Source organism: Syngnathoides biaculeatus, chromosome 4 (genome assembly GCF_019802595.1).
Source record: "Syngnathoides biaculeatus isolate LvHL_M chromosome 4, ASM1980259v1, whole genome shotgun sequence".
Taxonomy (NCBI): Eukaryota; Metazoa; Chordata; class Actinopteri; order Syngnathiformes; family Syngnathidae; genus Syngnathoides; species Syngnathoides biaculeatus.
In genome coordinates this window covers 6,935,874-6,941,912 of record NC_084643.1, presented here as the reverse complement: position 1 = coordinate 6,941,912, position 6,039 = coordinate 6,935,874, and the positions used below count along the sequence as shown (strand labels likewise).

At 42.4% G+C, this 6,039-nt stretch overlaps 1 protein-coding gene across 3 annotated transcripts in view; it reads left to right on the top strand.

Moving 5' to 3' along the window:
- The first annotated feature begins 946 nt into the window (after positions 1–946).
- Positions 947–6,039, top strand: part of nipbla (NIPBL cohesin loading factor a) — a 38,922-nt gene continuing 33,829 nt past the window's right edge. For 2 of the 3 annotated variants that reach the window (XM_061816347.1, XM_061816345.1), the window contains exons 1-2: positions 947–1,362; positions 5,499–5,570. The gene's annotated coding sequence lies outside the window, so the exon portion shown is untranslated. Of the gene's footprint in view, positions 1,363–1,752; positions 2,139–5,498; positions 5,571–6,039 lie in introns of those variants that run through there. The other variant, XM_061816346.1, reaches the window with a different exon arrangement.

The window sequence follows — 6,039 nt, the reverse complement described above, 5'->3', positions numbered from 1 at the left end:
TTATAAAACTATTTACTGAACATGTAGAGATAATTGCTATATAATGGGATTTTAATATTCTAAACTGCATTGTGTGTGTGGGCCTATCCCAGCTGTCAACGGGCAGGAGGCGGGGTACACCCTGAACTGGTCGCTAGCCAATCGCAGGGCACGTCGAGACAGTCACTCTCACAATCACACCTAGGGGCAATTTAGTGTGTCCAATTAATGTTGCATGTTTTGGGGATGTGGGAGGGAACCAGAGTGCCCGGAGGGAACCCACGCGGGAACGGGGGGAACATGCAAACTCCACACAGGTCGGTCCGGGATCAAACCCGGCACCTCAGAACTGTGAGGTCAACGCTTTACCAGCTGCTCCACTGTCCCACCCATGTATTATTTATTTATAAAATATCTAATTAGAAGACTATTTTATAGTGGATTATTATTTAGTGTAAAATATCTTTCACAAGGGTGATAATAATAAAGAATATTTTCATAAATTTTGGTGACGATCTCAGTTTTTGGATCAAGCTTTTTTACATTTAGCATTTTGTTGATTTCTCTCCCTTTTCCCCGTTTTTTTGGTATTTTTTACAGCTGTCCGGGAATACAATCGCTGTCTTGTTTTTGATAAATACGTTGGTGTATACGCTCCTGTATTTTAAAATTTTTGATAGTTGTATATGGAAAAACAATTACTATATTTTTGTTGGGATGACGAGATAGGGCGGTACCGTGGTGAGTAAAAATGACGAACAATATGGGGAACTCTGCTTTGTAAAGGTCGGAAAATTCATGATGTTAATGTATCCAATCTACTAATATTTTATTCAGTGAGACTTCAACAACAAAAGCGTGTGTAGTTATTAACTGTCCGAGAGCGCCCCCTGGCGCACCGAGAGCGAAGCGCCGCGTGGTATTTCTTTTTGGTGCCGATGGAGGGAGTCACTCGTGAGATCTTTGCCCGAGTTCGGCGGCGGCACTTCCGGTCGGCATTTTGTTCTACGAGAGGAGGAGAGCCTCTTTTGGCCGATCGCAACAAATCGTCACATTTCTCCTTTTTACGTTCGGGGGGGGGGAGAAAAAAAAACAATTGGCTCGCGCTCGTCGCCCGCGTCATCCGCGACGGCGAAGAAAGGACGTTCGCCACGCCGATAAACGTGGAAATAATTCGGCCGCGAGTTGTGTGACGGAAGAAGGAGCGAACCGAGCCCGACCCCGGATTATTGTTGATAGCTAGGGAGCTAGCCACCTAGCTCGAGCGGGGCTAGCTCGGCGAGCCAATCCGAGTTCCTTCTGGAGGAGAAGAAAGGGGGAGCTAGAGATACGGACACAAATCCAGCTAAAACATTCCCCTCCCTTTGGGCGCCACATCCGAAGGTAAATCCGCTCACCTATGTGTCTTGTGCGCTCGAGTTTTTCATGTAAAACGCACTTATAAACAAAAACAATAGTGTCGGGGGGTGGGGGGGAAGGGGGTACGGCGTCGGGAAGGGAACGCGAGGCTAGCCGCGTCAGCTATGGCTAGGTGTGTTTTCGCTCTTGCCCAGGCGCACGGCCTCGAAGCTGGGTGTCACTTGTCCAACCCCGGGGATTGGGCCGCTTGCCTCCGGGAGTTCCGATTCACCCCGTTTGTTTCACAAACTTGGTTTAGTCCCCCCCCCCCCCACCGCACACACACACACACACTTTTCAGCCTCGTCCTTTCGCTTCCTCCCCCGAGTCCTCGACTGCAAGGGTTTAATAAATATTATGCTAACTTCAAAACACCCGAAGATAGCCAGCGTTAGCCGAACCGAGCGAGCCACTGAATCGTGGGAGAAACCCGACCCGCGGACTGAGCTCTTTCCCACCGCGTTAGCAACGCGGCTAGCTCGGGGCTGGATGGCTTCAGTCAACAACTTCGTGGGAGTAGTCTGTTGATGATTTCTTTTTTTTTCTTAAAGATGACACTCATCATCCAATTAGGACTCTTCACTGAACTGTGCGCCAATGATTATATCGCATTTAAACATGATTATTATCATCCATATGGTTTTGGTGTGGAGATGTGGATGATCACCTCGATTCACGGAGCTTCTGCTGCCCTTTTTTTGCCGTCTCCCCTGACTGTCAGTCTCCCAGCTGTCAGCTGTAGCCCACACGTCCCCCTCAGAGTAAGGAAAACCCCACAGACGTGCTACTACGCCTTCATGTTTACAACACCTCCCCTTACCCTCAATCTTTACGTTTTGTTGTTTTCTAGCTCGCCCTACTTCTGAGCATTAACTCCGTCTCATAGCAATGGAACACTGTTGTTGTTTGCTAAACTTGTTGCATTTTATTGCAAGTCGTGCAGATATCTGCAAGTACATTACTTTTGCGGTATTTATACCCAAATAGTACAAGCTTGAAGGTCGAATCAACTGTTGGATTTGTTCTTTTTTTTTCTGACAGGAAATTGCGTTAACCAGTTCTGCAGTTAAACTATCGCCATTGCAGGCATGTAAAAACAACTAATCAAGCACTGCATAGTAAAATAATAAATAAACACCCATCCGTAACATTTAATCAAGACAATGCATGTGAATATTCTTAGTGTAAAACAAGTATTAAAAAAAACTTTATGCGATTATTTCTAGTGAAACTAAAGTTAATCACCCCTTCGTCACCATGTTGTAAAAGTGTAAAAATAAGTTGACTGCTGCATAATAAAACCCAAACTAAAAATAATAATCCTTTGTTTACATCTCGGTTTAAAGGCCACTTTATACTCCCTGGGTCGTCGACAAGGCCCGCATTGCATCACGTGACCTACGCGTTGGCCCGCATTTCTGGTGGGGAAAGCCGTGGAGCTCCTGTTTCGTGATAGGCCCGTTTTAGTCACATGGTGTGACGACATACTCACCGTTCCTCCCGGTTCCACATATCACCTATATCGCCGCCCTGTCGATTGATTTTGCGGCCTAATTTAACTTATCGTCTGCTCATTTAAGTCCATTTGTTCAAGCTGACACTCTAGCACAGTCGCCGTTGTCATTGCTTTGTTCCTTGTTATGGAAAGGAACTTAAAAACTTGCTAGCAGAAATGACCAAAATGCACTGAGGAAACTCCACGCTGTGTTGTCCGAGCCAATACCGGCCGTAGCGGCACCTCTGACTTGGAGGAGAAATGCAGCACATTTTCAAAACTGTGTGCGTGGTTTGCACCCAAGTCTAAAGGGAAACTGCATGTGGGAGAGGAGAAGTGATTTCAGTGTGGTCGACGCAGGCGCGACTATCAAGAGGCCTTAACGCTGAAGGAAGTCCATCCATTTATTATCTGAGCTGCTTATTCTCACTCGGGTCACAGGAGTGCTGGAGCCTATCCCAACTATCTTTGGGCAGGAGGTTGATTTTATATTTATTTTTATATTCCAGTCCGTCCACACATTTTCCAAGCAAGGGTCGCGGGAATGCTAGACTAAAAGAGTAAAATGGGGGGAAAAAAGTTGTTGAAAAAGTATAATCACGCTTATGCAGTGCACTTTTGAACACTTAATTGGCATACTCATTTGGAGGTGAAAAAAAATGTTTTGCCCTGGATGACAAAACGCGAGTACCTTTCATCCAAATATTAACTGTATTTATGATTTCATTACTGCATTAGCACAGGTAAACGATATTCTATTGCGCTTTTTGACCGCAGTGTGCATTTGTGTTACGTCGCCACCGCAGTAACAGAACTGTCGTAAACTGAGGGGACCCTCGTGAAGTAAAATTCATCACCCCTTGATTATGACGTTTAAGGAAGTGGACCTTATGTCTTGTGCTATTTTAAATTCATAACTCAATAAGGCGGCTGCCATATAATTGAACACACAATCTGAGTCGTTGATACAGAGTTGTCTAAGAATAAATGAAGCTTTTTATCATTTTTGACGGGAATAAAAGTGGAACTAAAATGAATGGCATTTTGTTGTAAAAGGAGGATGCGTCGCGTTGTGGAAAACTGATGACGGATGCACGAAGTGGTGACAAATTGCACGTGCCCGGGAGACGAGTCGTGTCACGTGGACACTTTTATGTGTTATGTTGATCTAGCCATATGATTCTGAACATACATCCTCAGACAAAGAATAGTTTGGGATTTTGCGTCACTTTTAGTTTGCATTTCTTTTTGACTTTTGTTTTTCATATTGTTAGTTTTACATTGTTTTTAGAGTCGGATTAAAATATCAAATGTGAAAAACTGCTGGAGCAAAACTAGGTTTCAGATCAACCCACAAAGCTCAATTATGAAATAAATTGACAAAGATAAAGCTAAGGATACGTTTGCCATAATTTTTTTTATGAACAGACAATGCAGCAAAAAATGTTTTTTTTCCCCTCCAAATAAATTTTTTTATTTTTGTCATTTTCCTTTACTGTCATAACCCTGCTTCACATGCAAGCATTCCACTTTCTTTTGTTACAGTTCGGCCCTTTGTCTGGTTCACACATTTTTACTTTTTCATCACTGGTACCCTTCTGCTTTAGCTTCACGAAAAACAAGCCACTCGAAAAGCAAAACATATTTGTGCTGTTGTAATTTATCGTCTTTGCGGACCAGGTAGCACAACAACCGTTTGCCTCGGAATTTGCTGTAATACATGAGAAATTCCTAAAGATGAGAACACGCTCTGCTTTCCCCAGCTTGTGGTAGTTTCACAAGATGGGTTTATTAGGTTTCCAATTTTTATAGTAAAATATGTTTTTAAAAAGCTTTAGTAAATTTTGACGTAATCTCTGCAAATTTTCTCTGCCTTAACTTCAGGGATTGAACAATTTTAAGAATTCTACCCAGATCAACCTCGTGTGCGGAAAATGTTTGTGGAATTTTGTCCGTCGTAGGATGGTAGGTTGAACACGTTAGGCAATTTTTTTTTTTTGTTTTTGTATTTTGGACTGAAAACATATGTGGGGTTTTGTTTACCTGGCCTGAAAAGCAGTTTTGGAATTTTGTCTGTCACAGGATCTTTGCTGAAAACTAGCAATAGACTGATTTCACTGATACTGTACGCCTGTGCTCGTACTCATAGAAATGTGAGGATGCTACACCACTAAAAGCACTTTATAAACTCCCTGAGTAGGCAGTTTAGCAGAAAAGAGACCACGTGTGCTTGCCTCAAAAGCTCTTTTAGCATCTTGTCCTGAAAACATTAGGTAATTTCATCTGGCTTGGCTTATTGTGCTGAAAACGTTTTGGAATTCTGTTTATCGTAGGATCTTCCGCTAAACCTGAACCCGATCAAGAATTAAGTCCTTTTAACATCCTGGGCTGAAAACATTTGACAATGTTACCGTGGCTTTCTTTGTTCCCATTTTTGCATGTTGTAACCCGGCCGCATTGTCTCGGAATCACATCCATTAATATAAAGGTAGATGTCGTGTGATGCTTTGTCGCACCTAATGGTATTTTCTCAAAATTTTAATTTTATGTAATTCTCTTTATCAGTCGCATGTACCAGTCGCAAAGTCTGATTTAAAATGCGGTGTTCTTTCTATCTTTTCAACAGATCGTAGGAGGATTGGTTTTCATCTGAAATGACACTGTGTCCACCCGAGCTGGCAAAGCATTATCCGACAAGGTACAGGGGCAGTAGCCCAATGTGTTGTGATTATTCATAATGAAAACTGCGTCACAGTCTAAAGTAAAGGTGTGATGATTACTCAACAGCAATTCGATTATCAAACTAATCAGCTATTTTGATAATTGATTTATTGTTTAAAGACCTTGTTTAATTTGACCCATTCATGAACAGGGTGGCAATTTTTTGACTTATTGAGATAAAAGTCTCTTAACAGGCCACAATCAAGGAAATAACACTTCTTTTTCGTTTATGGTTAAGTTATATGATAACTTTACTCATTTATAATCTTGTCCCAAAAATGGGATGCTGCCCGCAAAAGGGTACTTGGGTTTTCTTAGTCGATCGTCCCAAAAACCAGAGTCAGAATCAGATTAAAACACTTAAATATTTGGATACACTGAAGGATATAATGTGTGAAAATCATGATGTCCTAAAAATGGGACGCTGCCCACGAATGGGTTTTAAA